The sequence below is a fragment of the Giraffa tippelskirchi genome, chromosome X, assembly GCF_054371585.1.
Source record: "Giraffa tippelskirchi isolate mGirTip1 chromosome X, T2T-mGirTip1v1.2.pri, whole genome shotgun sequence".
Classification (NCBI taxonomy): Eukaryota; Metazoa; Chordata; class Mammalia; order Artiodactyla; family Giraffidae; genus Giraffa; species Giraffa tippelskirchi.
In genome coordinates this window covers 99555344-99574310 of record NC_137289.1, presented here as the reverse complement: position 1 = coordinate 99574310, position 18967 = coordinate 99555344, and the positions used below count along the sequence as shown (strand labels likewise).

At 37.1% G+C, this 18967-nt stretch overlaps 1 long non-coding RNA gene across 1 annotated transcript in view; it reads right to left on the bottom strand.

The window, feature by feature from the left end:
* LOC145536850 (uncharacterized) overlaps window positions 1–18417 on the bottom strand; it is a 37157-nt gene extending 18740 nt beyond the window's left edge. Inside the window, exons 1-2 of the long non-coding RNA XR_014076052.1 lie at window positions 18174–18417; window positions 18000–18073 (exon numbers count right to left, since the gene is read on the bottom strand). This is a non-coding gene — a long non-coding RNA (uncharacterized LOC145536850). The remainder of the gene's footprint in view (window positions 1–17999; window positions 18074–18173) is intronic.
* Window positions 18418–18967: the final 550 nt, after the last annotated feature.

Genomic DNA, 18967 nt, shown 5'->3' with positions numbered 1-18967 from the left:
TCCGTTTGCAGCTGATGAGCCCTTTTAATGATGTCCAAGCTAGCTGCAGGGTGATGGTTCTAACAATGATGCATGTTCTGCAAATAAGAGCTTCATCATTATTTTGAAACAGTTAATACAAAAGAGTTCAATTGGATTTGAAATCTAATCACATTATCACAAGAAATTTTAAAAAATATATCTGTCAGTGAAACAAAAGCTGTTAAATATCATTTCACTTGTTAAACATTTTTAAACAACTTAAAAGTTGGTTTTAAATACTTTATCACCTAATTGTACAACCAAGATTTTTATTGATGGTGACTGTTAAGAATTCAAAGAACAGTTCATTAAAAAGTCTTGATCAGGATTTGTGTGTAGCCATTTCAAGCATAAAACTTGATATAAAATAAACATGTTAAGGAAGCAAATTTCAAGTTTTTAATTAAAAATTTTGAAAATATTTAAAGTTTAATATTCACTTAATATTAAAAATGAAAACACCAGACCAAGGTGGTTTCACAGGTGAATTCTACCAAACAGATCATTCCAATAGCATCTTCCAGAATATTGTAAACAAGGGAACACTGACTCATTCTATGATGCAAGCAGGACTTGATGCCAAAAGCAAATAAAAACAGCCTGAGAAAGGAAAATCAAAGACCGGTTTAACTCATGAACACAGATACAGAAATCCTAAACAAAATGTTAACAAACTGAATCTAGTATCATATAAAAAGGAAAACATCATGACCAAGTTGTATTTACACCAGAAATGCAAAAGTAGTCTAACATGCGGAAAATCTATAAATGTCATTTATCACATGATCATATTAGTGGAGGGAAAAAAATACAATCATCCTAAGAAACAGAAAATGTATTAGATAAAGAATACAATACCCTTTCATGATTTAAAAACAATAACAAAAACTTCTTATCATAGATGAACAGTATGGAACTTGTTTAATCTGATAAAACCTGTAGGAATTTACAGCAAATATCATTCTTACTATGGAAAAGTTAGTGGTGTTTCCTCTAAAATATCCAACAAGTCAAGGAAGCCCATGCCATCTTTTCTATTTGCCATTGTACTGGCTGGCGGTCCTGGGCATCTCGGTAACACAAGGAAAATAAAAGCATGAAGATTGGAAAGGAAAAAACAAAACTGTCATTATTAATAGGTGATATGGCAGTCAACATAGAAAACACAAAAAAATATATAGACAACTCAAAAGGAAGCAGGGCTCCTTGAGAAATGGTCATTTCTGGGATTGGGGTTGGGGCAGGAAGATAAAAGATAAGTAGAGAGTATCTTGTAGAGCTGGCAAATAAGGAAGTACTTAAAAACAAAAGGATGGGGGCCATGTCAAAGGGACACAGAAGCCACACTAAAAGAGTCTCCAGTGGCTAAAGCTGGAACAATTTGAGCCACAGGACAAATACGAGTATTGGATTTCTAACTCAAATTATTAAACAAATATATATATCAGTTCATACTGATATAAGCAAGCAACTGAATAAATAAGTAAGCAAACAAGTTAAGGAGAAGAAATAAATCTTTTTTACAGAAGAATTCCAGATACTATATGTAATTACATCCCCTGCCAGAGGTGGAGCTTAATTTATTCCCTTCTCCTTAATGGTGAGCTAAATTCTTTCAAAGAACAGAGAGTGAAAAGGGAAAAAACTAGCAACTTTATAGTGGAGAAATCTGGCAAACACTACCTTAACTAAGTGGTGAAAATCAACATCATCAGGGATGTCATAGGGATATCACATACTCCTGATATGATGTGATGGAAATGGCACTTCAACTCTGTGGTATTCTTCCAAGACCAACACCAGTGTAATTACGAGGAAAATTTCAGACAAATCCAAATTGAGGGACATTCTATAGTACATTCAAAACTGTTAAGGCTATAAAAAACAAGGAAACAAAGAAACTATCATAGACCAGAAGACACAAAACAGACATGACAACTTAAATGCATTGTGGCATTTGGAATTGGATCCTAGAACAGAAAAAGGACATCAGTGGGAAGACTGAGATGTCTATATAAAGTCTGAAGTTTAGTTAATAGTCATATACCAATGTTGTTTTCTTAGTTTTGATAAACATATCACAGTGAAGAGTATACAGGAACTCTCCATACTGTCTCTTTATTTACTTTTCTACAAATAAAATTCTTCTAAAATTAAAAGTTTGCTTAAAGGTAATGAAAGTTCAGCAAGATGAATGGCTATAACAATATAAAAAATCAACTTCATTTGTATACACCTGCAAAAGAGATAAAACACGTTAAATAACACCATCTCATTTATAGCAGCAGATTAGAAATGAGATTTATAAACAGGTCTCATCTATAAAAGTCATAAATAACAAGAGGAAAACTAATACAAAATATGCAAAACCCTATATAGAAAATTATAAAGCTCTGCCAAAAGACATTCAACAATTTATTTAAAATGAAAGGATATATCATGTGTAGAGCTAGGAAGAGTCACCATGATAAACATAGCAATTTTCTTCAAACTGATCTATAGATTTACTCCAATTCCAATGTTTTTGTAGAACATGACAAACTCATTCTGAAATGTGTTTGAAATAACAAAGGGCCAAGAATATATAATACTACTAAAGAAAAATAGGATGGGAAAATTTTGTTCCATTAAATACCAAGACTCTTTATGAAGCTAAATAATTAAAGGTAGTGTAATACTGATTCAGGGGCACAAAGCTGGCCAATAGCAGAGATCCCAGAAACAGACCTACACAAATGTGAAACTTTGATGCATGACAGAAGTGGCACTTCAGATCATAAGGCTATCCATGGGGAAGAGAACACAACTGGCTTTCTGCCCTATGACTTGTACCACACAAAAATCGATTCCAGTTAGATTGAGGACTTAAAAAGGAAAGGTAAACCTTTAACTTTTTGTTAGAAGAAAATAAAGAATATCTTTATGACCACAGGTTAGGGAAGACAACACACAAAAAGAACTGGCTACAGAGAAAAAATTGAATTGTTTAACTCACTTAAAATTAGGAATTTCTGCTCATGCAAAGACACCATAAAGAAAAAAAAGGCCACAAAGTGAGAGAAGATATTCAACACATGTAACTGACAAATGATGAGTAGTATCCATGGAATTCTCCAGGCCAGAATACTGGAGTGAGTAGCCTTTCCTTTCTCCAGGGGATCTCCCCAACCCAGGGATTGAACCCAGGTCTCCCGCATTGCAGGCGGATTCCTTACCAGCTGAGCCACAAGGGAAGCCCAAGAATACTGGAGTGGGTAGCCTATCCCTTCTCCAGAGGATCTTCCTGACCCACGAATCGAACTGGGATCGCCTGCATTGCAGGTGGATTCTTTACCAGCTGAGCTATGAAGGAAGCCAAATAACTAAAACTTTTCTGTAATTCAATAAAAATGATAAAAATATCCATTTTTTAAATGGGCAAAAGATATTAACAGTCGTTGCACAGAAGAAGAAACATGTATGACCAATAAACATGAAAAGATGCTCTATCACATTAGTAATTTGAAAAATGTTAATTATGTCCACAAAGACTCACTATAATGACAAAAATTTAAAAGTGGGACAATATCAAGTATTGATAGGGTGTGTGTGAATGAATGGGACCTCTTATAAATTGCTGAAAGGTGTGTAAATTGGTAATAACAGTTTAAAATACATTTTGGCATAATCTTATCAAGTTGAATGTTTATATGTCTTATTAACCAGCAATTCCATACATAGGTATATAACTTGGAAAAGTGAGTGTGCAAGTGTACCAGGAGACATGTATAAGAATGTTCACAGTAGCACTTTCTGTAAGAGCAAAAGCTAGAAATGATCCAAATGTCCCTCAACATGTAAATGGATGAATAATTTGTTTTAGGGTCACCCAATGAAATATTATACAGCATTGAGAATGAACAAGTTACAGCTACATGCAAAACAGGTGAATCTTAGAAACACAATAGTGAGTGAAAAAAGTAAGTCACAGAAGACAACATATAGTATGATACTAGTTTTTTATGGATCTCACAACCAAGCCAAATAAACAACATATTGGTTATACATCTGCAAAAATATGAATAAAAAATAAAAAAAGAGGGAGATGGGAGGGAGGTTCAAAAGGAAGGGGATATATGTATACCTATGGCTGATTCATATTGAGGTTTGACAGATAACAGCAAAATTCTGTAAAACAATTACCCTTCAATTAAAAAAATAAAAAAAAATAAAGAGCAAGGGAATGTTAAATACAAGACTTAGAAGAATGGTAATTTCTGGCAGGGGGTGGGAAATGGGACAGAAATTGACATAGGGATAAATGCTATCATTAATGTTCCTGGGTGGGGCTGGAGTTCTTGGGTTCTCATTATTATTGTTGTTATCTTTATAATTCATGTATATAGTGTATATATTCTTTTATTATATGTCTAAGGTATTTTATAAGAACAAACATAGAATGGGAAAAGAGTAGGAAGAATGATTTCTCTTTTGAAGAGTTTTGTTGTTAGAGAAATAGAAAAATAAATTCATATTTACAAGGGGATGTGGGACAAAAGAGAGTTTTAAATTTTTTAAAGATGGGAGCAACAGGAGATCCATGGAATGGCAGTGAGGACTTTGATAAGCCAGCTATCCCTCTTAAACAATGAAAATATGGGCAAACCAATTTAAATCAATCAGTTCAAAACTCTGGCAATTAACAAGGGCATAAAATGAAGTGAAAAAATTGATCCAAGAGAAACAACTAAATCTTGGCAAGATAGCAGGTTCTGTGTGACATTTTTGTGTGTGTGACACTTTAACTTGTGACTATTCCTATGCCTCCTCCCTCTCCAGCTGAGTGGTTCAGTAGCCAAAAGCTGAATAAATTTCAGAAAACATAGCTCCCTTAGGTAGGAATTTAAGAGGAAATCATGGAGAATGAGACAACTATAGAGAACTTTGAAAAGCTCTGACATATTCCAGAGCATCTAAAGAACTGTCCACAAGAAAGAGCTGGGAAAGGAGAGGGCCGAAGTTATTACTTCTGGCTGACTGTGAGGCTCTGTGTAAACAGAAAGTGAGAACTCAGGCTACCTTGCAATCTGGCTGAAATTTTAAGGCATGCCTTCTCACACAGATCTCCTTGGCAGAGGGTGGAAGATATATAGACAAGACATTTAAGGAAATCTGACCAATCACTGGCTGACCACCAAATTATACTTACCAGGTGTGAGCCCTAGGAATCCAGGTTTAAAAATAAAAACAATATTAAAAAAAACAAAAGCTAGCAGAGAACTCAGAGGCCACATAATGCAGGGAATATACAGTCCACAGAATTAGTCAAGAAAAGTTGCCAAACGAATGACAACAAGAAAAATAACAACCACACATCACACGTGCACACATGCGCGCACGCACACACACACACACACACACACACACACACGCCCAAACAATAAACCTTAAGGGTGGAAGAGTTTGATACTAGAATTTTTAGAGTAGAATAGCTAAAATGTCCAATTTTTGACAAGAAATTAGGAGACATACAAAGAAACAGTAAAGTACATTACAAATACAGGGAAAAAGGCAGCCAAAAGAACATGTGCCTGAGGGGGCCAATGTTCGGGACTAAATAAACAAAGACTTTAAATAAACTATTATGAATATTTTTGGAAGAACTAAAAGAAACCATATCTAAAGAAGGAAAGTGTGAGAAGAATGTCTCACCAAATAGAGAATATCGATAAAGAGATAGAAATCATTTAAAAAATCAAATAGAAAATCTGGAGTTGAGGGGCTTCCCTGGTGACTTCAGTGTAAAGAATCTGCCTGCCAATTCATGAGACACAGTTCGATCCCTGGTCTGGGAAGATCCCACATGCCACGTGGCAACTAGGCCCATTTGCCACAACTGCTGAGCCTGTGCTCTAGAGCCCAGGAGCCACAACTACTGAAGCCCCACGCACTAGAGCCAGAGCTCTGAAACAAGAAAAACCACTGCAATGAGAAGCCTGTGCACTGCAACTAGAGAAAGCAAAAAGTAGCCCCCACTTGCTGCTAGAGAAAACCCACACACAGCAATGAAGATCCAGCACAGCCAAAAGAAAAAATACATAGATAAAATTTTTTTAAAAAGAAAGTCTGGAGCTGAAAGGTATAGTAACTGAAATAAAAATTTCACTTTAGAGGGGCTCAACACATTGAGCTGGCAGAAGAAGGAAAGGATAAATGATAGGTCAAATAGAGATTATCCATTTTTGAAAAGCAGAAAGAAAAAAGAATGGAAAAAAAAGAAACAATCTCACATACCTGTGGGACACCATCAAGTGTACCAACATACACATAATGGGAGTCTTGGAAGGAAAAGAGGACGAGAAAGGGGCCAAAACTTTACAAATTTGAAAGATATCAATCTATATGTTCAAGAAGCTCAAGTAGAATAAACTTGAAGAGACCTACACTTAGACACATACAGAAACTGATGAAAGTCGAAGACAAGAGAAAAATGATTTACTGCATATAAGGGATCCTCAATAAGGTTAATAGCTGATTTATTATTAGCAACCATGGAAGCCAGAAGACAGTGTAATGACATCTTCAAAATGTTGAAAGAAACAGATGGAGAATTCTTTATCTAGCTAAACTGTCCATCAAACATGAAAAAAAAAGTTAAAACAAAAAAAAACTGAAAGAATTTGTTACCAGTAGACTTATCCTACAAGAAATACTAATTTAAAGCTGAAATGGAAGGACAGTAGTGTTAACTTCAAGGTAACTACACAGGTATTATGACAGAAAGTATTTTTGTTTGTAACACTTTTATTTTCCTATCTGTTTTAAAACACAACTACAAAATACAAAGACAACTACATAGACCAATAATAATAAAACTGTGTTGGCAGGCTTATAATGTATAAAGAGGTAATTTGTATGATAATGATACTATGAAGAAGGGAAGAGGAAACAGAGGTATACTGGAGCAAAATGCTTACATACTATTGAAATTAAGTTAGAATTAACCCAAAGTAGATTGTTTCAAGTTAAGATGTAATCCCCAGGGCAACCACTAAGAACTTAACTCAAAAATAAATAGTTAACAAGGAAATTAAAAATTTATAATAGAAAATATCTACTAGATATATAAGAAGAGAGGGATTGAAGAACAAGGGAACAGAAAAGACAAAAGACATACACAAAGCAAGTATCAATCCTTCACAAACTCTTCTAAAAAACAGGAGGAAACACTTCCCAATTCATTTTATACAACCTGTATTATCCTGATACCAAAATCAAACAAAAACAAGAAAATAACAGACCAATATCCCTTATGAATACAGATGTAAAAATCGTCAACCAAACACTAGCAAACCAAGTTCAGTTACATATAAAAAGTGTTATATAACATGACCAATCAGGATTTATTTCAGGAATGTAAAGTTAGTTTACTACCTGAAAATTAATCAATGTAATGTACCATATTAGTAGAACAAACATAACCTCCCCAGGAACATCTCAGTAGATGCAGAAAAAGCATTTGACAAAATCCAACATCCATTTGTGGGAAAAACACTCAGGGAACTAGGAGTAGAAGAGAATTTCCTCAACTGCTAACAACATGGTTATTGGAGAAAGACTCAATACTTTCCCCCTAAGATCAGGAATAAGACAAGGATGTCTGCTCTTGTTGTTTCTAGTCAATACTATAACTCTAGTTAGGGTAATTGGTCAAGAAAAAATAAATACAAGGCAACCAGATGGGCAAATAAAAGTAAAACTACCTCTATTTGTAGATGACAAGATCTAATACAGAGAAACTCCTAAGGAATCTAGTAAAAAAAAAAAAAAACTATTTGAACTAATAAACAAGTTCAGAAATGTGACCAGATAGAAATCAATAAACAAATCAATTGTATTTTACACACTAGCACTAAACAATCAGCAAGTGAAAGTAAGGAAACAACCCCATTTATAATAGTAGCAAAAAGAATAAAATATCTAGGATAAGTTTAACAAAATAAGTGCAAGCCTTGTACACTGAAAATACAAAACACTTTTGAAAGAAAGAAGGCATGGATTGGATGACTTAATATTGTTAAATGGCAATACTTCCCCAATTAATATACAGATTCAACACAATCTGTATAAAAATTTTAGCTGATTTTCAGCAGGAATTGACAAGATGATTCTAAAATTCATATGGAAATGCAAAGGACTTAGCCAAAACAATCTTGAAAAAGAAGAACAAAGTTGGAGGACTCCCATTTCCCGATTTAAAAATTGACTACGTAGCTAATTTAATCAAAACAGTGTGGTCTGGCATAGTGACAAACATATAATTCAATGGAATAGAATTGAGAGTTCAAAAATTAACCTTTACATTTATGATTTATGGTCAGCTGATTTTTCCCAAGGTCGTCAAGACAATTCAATAAGGGAAAGAATACTCTTTTCAACAAAAGGTGCTGGGACAACTAGATATCCACAAGTAGAAGAATGAAATTTGGACCCCTACCTCACAGCAAGCAGAAAAATTAATTCAAAATGGATCACTGGCTTAAATTTAAGAGCTAAAACCATGCAATTCCTAGAAGAAAACAAAGGAATAAATCTTTGTGACCTTGGTTTATGGAATGATTTCTTGTATATGATACAAAAAGCTCAAGTGAGAAAAGAAAAAAGCAAATAAATTGAACTTCATTAAAATTAAAAGCTTTTGTGAATCAAAGGATACCACCAAGAAAGTGAAAAAATAGCCCACAGAATGGGAGGAAAGATTTGCAATTCATATATCTGACAAGAGACATATTTAAAATATATAAAGAATTCTTACAATCCAACAAGATAAATAATCTAATTTTAAAAGGGCTAATGATTTAAGTAGACATTTCTCTAAAAACGATGTACAAATAGCCAATTTACAAATAGCCAATAAACACATGAAAAGATGTTCAACAGCATTAATTATTAGGGAAATGCAAATAAAAACCACAATGAGACACCACTTCATACTCATTAGGATGGCTATAATAAAAAAGACAGACAATAAAATAAAAAGTGTTGGTGAGGATATGAAGAAATTGGAACCCTTATACATTGCTGATTGAATGTAAAATGGTGCAGTCTCCCCCTTTTCCTATTTTTTTGCCATGCCTCAAGGCATGTGGGATCTTAGTTTCCTGACCAGTGACAGAACTCACGCCCCTTTCAGTGGAATAACAGTGTTTTGACCGCTGGACTGCCAGGGAAGTCTGGTGCAGCCACTTTTGTGAACAGTTTGACAATTCCTCAAAAAGTTAAACACAGAGTTTCCATAGGACCAAGTGGTCCCACTCCTAGGTATCCACCCAAGAGAAAAGAAAACATATTCTAACTGAAAGAAGCCACTCATAAAGGCCAATATACTGTATAATCCCATTTATATGAGATGTCTAGACGAGACAAACCAATACAAACAGAAAGTAGATTAGTGGCTGCCTAGGGTTGGGGTGAGGGGAGTTGTGGGGAGTAACTGCTAATGGGTATGAAGCTTCTTTTCGGAGGGAATAAAAATGTTCTAAAATTGATTGTGGTGATGGCTGCACAATGCTGTGAATATACTAAAGACCACCAAATAGTACCCTTTAAAAGGGTGAGTTTTATGGTATGTGAAATATATCTCAATAAAGCTGTAACAAAGAGATGGAAGCAATAACAGGATGTCTGTGTGCTAGTGGGAATAATCTTGTAGAAAGGGGGAAATTGAGGCAGGAAAGAGGGAGAAATTGCTGAAGCAATATCCTCATGTAGATAAGAGGATAGGATCTAGTGCCAAAGTGGAAGAACAGGATTTTGATGACAGTATGGACAATTTTTCCATAATAACAAAAAACAAGGCAGAGTATGTGAGTACAGATGTTGTTTGGTAGTTGGCTGTAGTAATGGGAATCTGTGGAGGTTTTCTTCTGATGGTTTAAAATTTTCAGTCAAGTGGGCAGCCTGAGCCTAGGATGGGAGAGGAGGTGTTGGAGATTTGAGGAGAGAGAAAGCATGAAATAGTCATCTAGAAGGGTAGGACAGTGAATAGTCTAGGGAAGTACAGTGGAGCTGGCAGAGTTGGATTTAAGCAGGGCTGGTGTTTTGCCTGATAAGTATGCTGTAGTGACAGAGGGCAAGGGAAGTGAGGATGTATGCAAGGGAATGATTATTTTGATGGACCACGGAATCTAAGCTGATTAAAGGAAGGACATGGGAACTTGGAGAAAGTAAAGGGTAGTGAAAACATTCAATCCCAGTGGCATTGAAGGACTGCTGGAAATGGGGTGCTGGAAGGAGTGAGCTAGAATGATAGTTACTGGTTGGAGAGCAGGATGCCTGAAACAGATTATGGAGGTGATGCACTCACAGGTAACTGATAAGACGGGGAAGACTATCAGGGTGCACACCTGAGGTGTGGCTGAAGGCAAGAATATCATAAAAAAACAGACTACAGAACTGAGAGACAAGAGCATTGGAAGGGTCATCTATGAGGATATTAAAATCACCAAGAAGTAGAACTGGAGTAGTGTTACAGAGAGTGACAGTGAGCTGGTAGCTAAATTTTTCTAGGAATGGGGCATGAGGCATGAGGCAGGTATGTGTGTATGTCTGTACCTGACTATGACAGACAGATAGGTGATGGTATAGTCTGATGCCCTGAGATTTAAAACAAAGTGGTTGATACTCATATAATCTTAATGTAACTCTCCATAAATTACTCATTAATTAAAAGGAAAAAAAGAGTACAATGGAGAAACCTGGAGACATCAGCTTAAACAAAGTCAATGTGAACAAAACCAGTATTGGTAAACTGACATCATGTGCCTCCTGATATAAAGCAAGAAAGGCACATCTCTTCTGTGGCATCCTTGCCAAAATTACATAACTTAACCATAATCACAAGGAAATATCAGACAAACCCAAATTTCATAAAATCACTGCCTAGGACTCCTCAAAAGTATCAAAGGCATGAAAGACCAAGAAAGACTAAAGAACTGTACCAGATTAAAAGTGTCTAAGGAGAGAGTACCATTCAAGATGGCAAAGTAGAAGGATGTGCGCTCATTTTCTCCTGAGAGCACCAAAATCACAACTAGTTGTTGAACAAACATCGATAGGAGGATGCTTGTTGTTGTTTAGTCAGTCACTAAGTCATATCCTACTCTTTGTGACTGCATAGACTGTAGCCTGCCAGGCTCCTCTGTCCATGGCATTTCCCAGGCAAGAATACTAGAGTGGGTTGCCATTTACTTCTCCAGGGGATCTTCTTGACCCAGGGATCGAACTTGGGTCTCCTGCATTACAGGCAGATTCTTTACCACTGAGCCACCAGGGAAACCCAAGGAGGATTCTGGAACACAACAAAAAAGTTACCCCATTTCCAAAGACAAAGGAGAAGCTGCCACAAGACAGTAGGAGGGGTGCAATCATGATAAAATCAAAGCCCACATCTTTTGAGTGGGCGACCCACAAACTGGAGAAAAATAATACCATAGATGTTCTTCCACTGTTGTGAAGGTTTTGAGCCCCAGCTTGAGCCCCCGTCAGACTTCCCAGCCTGGGGAGCCAGCATAGAAACTAGAAATCTCCAGGGAATCTGACCTTGAAGGCCAGCAGGATTTGATTATAGGACTTCCACAGGACTGGGAGAAACAGAGACTCTACTCTTGGAGGGCACAAACAAAATCTTGCGTGTACCAGGACTCACGGGAAAAAAAGCAGTGACCCCACAGGAAACTGAACCAGACCTACCTGCCCGTGTGGGAGGGTCTCCTGCAGAGGCATGGGTCAGCAGTGGCTCATCACAGAGATGGGGGCACTGGCAGCAGCAGTCCTGCACCTTGCCCTAGGCCCATAGAGCCTGTAGACTCCAGGGCTGGGTTACCTCAAGCCAAACAACTAACAGGGAGGAAGCGCAGCCCCACCCATCAGTAGACAATTGGATTCAAGTTTTACTGAGCATGGCCCTGCCCACCAGAGCAAGATTCAGGGTTTCCCACTGCCAGTCCCTCCCATCAGGAAGCTTATACAAGCCTCTTAGCCTCATCCACCAGAAGGCAGACAGAAGAAGCAAGAACTACAATCCCACAGCTGCTGGAACAAAAACCAACCACATCACAGAAAGTTAATCAGGATGAAAAAGCAGAAATCTATGTCAAAGGGATGAGATAAAACCCCAGAAAAACTAAATGAATTGGAGATAGGCACCTTCCAGAAAAAAAGAATTCAGAATAATGATGGAAAAGATGCAAGAAATGTTTACCAAAGATCTATAGGAACTAAAGAACAAACAAACAGAGATGAATAATACACTAGAAGGAATCAATAGCAGAATAACTGAGGCAGAAGAACGGATAAATGACCTGGAGGACAAAATACTGGAAATCATGGCCACAGAACACAATCTAGAAAAAAGAATGAAAAGAGATGAAGACAGCCTAAGAGACCTCCGGGACAACATTAAATGCACCAACATTCTCATTATAGGGGTCCAGAAGGAGAAGAAAGAAAGGATCTGAGAAAATATTTGAAGAGATAATAGCTGAAAATGTCCCTAACATAGGAAAGGAAATAGTCAACCAAGTAAAGGAAGCACATAGAGTCCCAAGCAGGATAAACCCAAGGAGGAAAACACCGAGACACGTAGTAATCAAACTGACAAAAATTAAAGACAAAGATAAAATTTTAAAAGCAACGAGGGAAAAACAATAAATAACATAAAAGGGAACTCCCATAAGGTTATCAACTGAGTTCTCAACAGAAACTCTACCAGCCAAAATGGAATGGCATGATACATTTAAAGTGATAAAGGGGAAGAAACTACAACCAAGAACTCTCTACCTGCAAGACTCTTGTTCAGATTTAATGGAGAAACTGAACGCTTTCCAGACAAGTAAAAGTTAAGAGAATCCAGCACCACCAAACCAGCTTTACAACACATGCTAAAGGAACTTCTCTAGGCAGGAAACACAAGAGAAGGAAAAGACTTACAAAAAATAAACTCAAAACAATTATGAAAATGGCAATAGGGTCATACATATCAACAATTTCCTTAAATGTAAATGGATTAAATGAACCAAACAAAAAAAAAAAGAAGAAAAGAATAAATGCACCAAACAAAAGACATAGGCTGGCTGGGTGGATGAAAACACATATGCACATATGCACTTCCACTTACCACATCCTTCTACTTAATCCCCCAAATTGTATGTGATTATTTTATATTGTTAGGTTAATCTTGTTCCCATTATGGCTAGCAATTGTTATTATCTTTTATTTTTTGTCCATTGATAGTGAAAACTGATAAACATCTTTTACTATTGTGATTATGTAACTATTATTCATTCAAAACCATTGTATCATGATTGGTCAACAGAAAATAATAGAATTCAATATCATAAAACTACCATTTAATAGAAAAACCTGCAATCAGTTTTTAAAATCCAAATGCATATCAGAATTATCTTGGAATTGTTTGAAAAACACAAATGCCGAGGTTTTGCTTTTTTCTCCAAAGCTTAACTCCAGATGTGTTTCTAATAAGCAGACATGTTTAAAAACAATTGGACTATGATCTTTTACTTTTATCTAGTTTGTTTCACTTTTTCTATTTCATATCCAGTGCTCCCATTTCATTTAGTTTATGTTTTTCCAGTTTCTCAGTCTCGTTTTTTTGTTGTTCTCTCTCAAGCCTTTATCAAGTGTAGAAAAGCTTTTGTATACATATATAGTATGTATAATACAATATAGTATGTATAATATAATATATATATTTTAGAAAACTACAATTTTTTGCATAGCCAAAAAAATTATGACATTTTGATTCCACTTGTTTGACTAAGTATGAATAGAATGCTAGATTTCTAATTTATATTCACTCAAAACTTTGATATCGTTCCATTTATTCTGGCATCTAGTATTACTGCTAAAAGTCTAGAAAGCTTATTACCTTAGTGATTTAAAAAAAAAATGTTGAATGAGGCTTGAAATTTCTAATCGAATTCTGAGAATATAAAAAAAACTATGTTGTAAAAAAAAATCCAGTAAATTAACATATGATGCAGTATTATAAACTAAAGTGTAGATTTTGTTCAAATTTCACAAAATTTTATGTTAGTGTCCATTATCTGTTTTCATACCTTAGTCAAGATTCTACATAGTATTTAGTTGCATTGAGCAGTTTCAGCTGCATGCAACAAATTCTGATAAATTCTCTTTTCATTTTTATTCTGTTATATTTTCTAATTTTTCTTGTTATGGTTTATTAGATACACTTATAATTTAAAAGTAGACATTTAATTTCAAAATACATGGTTTTTTAAAAGTATCTTTGATATTAATTTCTCATTTAAATGCTTTCTTCTCTGCAATAACCCTCTGTTTTTTCAGTGTTTTAACTTTATTGAGGCTTTCAATGGCTAAGTCAAAGGTCTCTCTTGGTAAATGTCACATTGCACTTGAAAATATGTGGGTTATTTTTGAATATCTTTTGATATTGATTTCTAACATAATTCCACAGTGATAAGAGAACAGACTGCATGATTTCAATACTTTCAGACCATGAAGTTTTTGCACCTTGTTTTCTGTCCCTGGATATGTTCCAGTGTCACTCAGTTGGTAAAGAATCTGCCTGAAATGCAGGACACCCAGGTTTGATCCCCGGGTTGATATGTTCCAGTGTCTCCTGGATTATAGTCTATGAGAACTTGAATTTGTATCCTGCTGTTGTGTGAAAATTGTATAAATCTTAATTATGTTGAATTGGTTCATAGTACTTTTCAGGTCTACTATATCCTTATACTTTTCTGTCTATTCATTCCATTAATTTTTGAGAGTTTGATATTGAAACTCCAACTAAAAATCTTAGTTTATCTACTTAAAAAAGTAATTGTACTTACTATATAGTGGAACTATATGTAAATTTGCTCTGTATTTTTCAAGTCTCCTATAAATGTGTTAACATACTTCCACAATTTAAAAAAGAAAAAAAGTACATAGTGATGTATTATTGGAGATAACCTAAATAAGTACATGTTTGATTGAAGAAATAATTGCATTGACACATGTTAATTTCTCATTGTTGAATATAATAATAAAAATGTTCATGTATTTTCATGGACAAACTATATTCATAGAAATGTGTAATACATATGTTGGGCTTTTCTTCTCTACAGGTTTGTAAACTGAAATTTAAAAAAAATAATGTATAGTTGATTTACAATATTGTGTTAGTTTCAGGTGTATAGCACAGGGATTAGGTTTTGTGTTTTTGTTTTATGGATTTTTTTGCAAATTATATTCCATTATAGGTTATGACAAGATATTGGGTATAATCCCATGTTATACAATAAATTTTTGTTGCTTATCTAAAAAAAAGTGCCTAAGGCAATATGACAGCTAAACACAATGGAGAATCCTGAATCTGATCCTAGAATAGAAAAATTATAGTAGTGGAAAAAATGATGAAATTCAAATAGGTTCTATACTTTCATTAAGAGTATTGTACCATTGTTCATTTCCTAATTTTGATAATTGAAATGTAGTTGTATAATTTCTTAACATTTGGGGAATCTGAGTGAAGGATATATGGGAATTCTTTGTATTGTTTTTATAACTTTTAAAAAGTCTGAAATTATTTAAAAATAAGAAGGTTTTAATTCTAAAAAAACAGAATGCTTAAGGAGGAGGGGGAGAAAATATCTGGGAAGGACATATAGAGTGAGGACACCTACCCTCATGTCCTAATCTCCTGGCAGGAGGGGGATGAGGGGGCTGCTGGGGGAGCAGAGTGCTCAGAGAAAAGCCAGATTTCTATTCAAGCACTTGTTCTCAGTGAGGGATTGAACAGACAGGCAAGCAGTGTTTTGGGAGCATTTTTGACTGTTACAATAATTGGAGATTACTTGTGACATTCAGTGGGCACTGACCAGGGATGCTCAGCATTCTGCAGTATGCAAGACAGCTCCACACGGCTAACAATCACAATGCATCCCATACAACTTTGGAATGTTCCATCAGATAATCACGTAGGTGAAAAACCTGTTTGTTCATTCATTCATTCAATAAACATTTATTGAGAGAGACTACTATGTCCAAGCATTGTTTCAGGTAATAGGGATACATCAGGACACACACAAAAACAAATCATGTCTGCCCTTCTGGAGTTTACAATTGAGTGGGAGAGTCAGACAATAAACAACAAACATAATAAAGATGTAAATTATGTTATGTAAGAGGGTGAGAAGCACTGTGGAAAAAACAGATCAGGGTATGTGCTAGGGTAGTGCTACAATTTTAAATATGAAGGTCAGGGTAGGCCTCATTGAGAAAGTGACATCTGAGTAGAGGCCTGAAGGAGGTGAGGACATGAGCTTTGTGGATATTGGAAGGGGGCGCATTCTAGGTACAAGGGATGGCCCAGTTCAACCTCCTGAGGTGGATGTGTGCCTAATATGTTCAAGTAGCCTAGAGGAGGTCAGGATTGGTGAAAGAGAGGGAGTAAGTGGGGAGAGTCGTAGGAGATAAGATCAGAGAGGTTATGGGAGCCAGATCATGGATTTTAATATATAATGACTTTTCCAGTAATTCAACAACCATATAAACTGAGGGAAGATTGCACTTTGTTTTGTTTAGAACCCTATGAAGAATTGTTCATCATCTAGGAAAATCACATCACCCTATCCATGGTTTCTGAGTCACAGTGTAGCTGTCACACTTCCAGGTACAAGCATTATATGTTCAAGACCATTCCATTATGTCTTCCAGTGGAATTATATCCCAGCCTTTACATACTGAAATACATATTTTAAAAAGAAAAAAAAATAATGAAATATATATTGTTTTATTATAAATTATTTTTCCTTTACTTCTCCCTTATATCCAATTAGGACATTATATTGGTTTTGAGGGGAATTATGTGTGTAGACAGATTCTATTATCTATGCACTTCAGTTCAGAACAGTGAAGGAGATATTTCAAAATGTACATTATAAAAATGAAGTGCTGTGTCCAAAAGGTATGAGAACCACTAAGGCATGGCAAAAAAACCAATGGGACTATGCAGAAACCAGGGTGAGAATGAAGAGGATTTTGCTGATGACTGAAGATGAGTTTTAGGTGCCTGGTCAACTCGGGGGCTGTAATGAGAAGACCCCTGGTCTCTGGTCTTCTTGTGGTAACTAACATGATACAGGATAGGAGCCTGATTCACTTTTTCATCTAAGCTGCTCCCCACCCTAGGGGTTAGGTCTCAGTGTTTAACACAGTAGCTGGGGAACAAAGAGGGTTGTCTCCTCAATGAGGCCAGAAGCAGCCTAAGGCCAGGCTCCATTTTTTAACCCACAGAACAGACAAGAACCCCAGACTAAGCTGATAGGCACTCTTAGGCCAAGCTCATTGCTATAAACAATGTACCTCTAACCTATTTTGGGATGGGAAAGAGACAGGCAGAAAGAGGAAAAGCAGTAACAGAGAAAGAAGCATTCAGAAAGAACCAATTGGGGTGGGGGGAGGGTCAGAGACAAGGAAAAATAAAGGCAAAAGGCCAAGAAAGACTATATTCTTTTCAATCATAACAGTTATTATTTATTGACACTTTTCTAGGGGCCAGGCAGCAAGGCAAAGTGAGGCACATGTATTGTCTCAGGAGATTATTAGACTCCCATTTGACAGATGAGGAAACTGAGGCCCAGCTGGGTGAGGCTCAAGGTTTTACAGCTAGTTTTTACTGGTTGGATCAGGATTCATTCAGCCTTGTAGGTCTGGGTGGTCTCCTATGTCTCAGAGAGGGAGAGCCAGACAGAAAGGTAAAGGCAGACAGAAAGGTGGGGATAGACACAGAGGAAGGGGGAGTGGAGTGGGCAGGGAGAGACGGAGACTTTCAGACAAGCAAGCAGACAATCACGTGAGCTGCAGACCTGCAAAGTACGCCGTTTACCAACAGAGAGAAATGAGGGGAGCGCGGAAGGCGGGCATGGGGGTGGGCTCCGCAAGGTACTCACCTGGTTGCTGTCTGGGGCCTCAGGAGCACTCGCCCTCCTTTTGCTACCCGCACGATCCTCCACAACCTGCTGACCTAGGGTTGAGAGGCCGCCCAGATAAAACCTCCTCTCACGCGCTCCGGCTGGGCATCTTTCCCCCCGCGTCTCCCACCCCCAGTCTTTACAGAGTCTCACCGGGAACTTCGAGACGTCCGTGCCGCCACTGCCTCGCGTGAGCAGATTCCAGGTACCGGCAATTGGATCTCGCGAATGCACTGGACGTGTCCCTCCCGCCTGCCAGAGCGCTAGGGGTGGTCGCAGGCCGCCACTGCTACCGACGGCTCCAGGATCCTATTGGAGGAGTGCCCTCCTGTCTTCCCTGGGATTGGCTGCAGATGGAAACACTTTATTTTTACCCCCCAAGCTAGGATCCAAGCCCAAGAAAACCCGCCCCTCTGGGGGTCTTTGATTGGTTTATGAGCCAAGTCCATCCTTTAATAGGATTGGCCAGGAGGAGGATCATCATCGCTCTTTGCCAGTCGGTTCTACAGGTCTTCGGGAGGTTCGTTGGGAGCACGCAGGCGCGAAGCCCAAAGTGAGGCCTGGCGCGAGTCACTGGACAATCTGAGATGCGCAGCTTCTTGACGTTTTATTCTTCGTAAACCACCGCTCCGCTAAGAGACACGACTCTGCCTCCAGTTTCCCATAGGTTAACCCCGCCTGCAGGCATTTCTGAGCCACTTTTCTCTCGCTCAAAGTGAACGTAGTTCCCAGTTTTATCCCTGGAGGATGAGGTGGTTATAGGCGTCTGGCCAGTCACCCACCAGCCCCTGCTACTTACTGATTAAGGCACTGGTCAAGTGACAACCTCACTCAGAGCCTCAGCTTAACCATCTGTGAAATGGGAAGATAATTTTTAAAATCTTACCTGAAAATGCCATCCATTCAATAGGGGATTCAATAAGAGAACATAAATTAGTTGCCTGGAG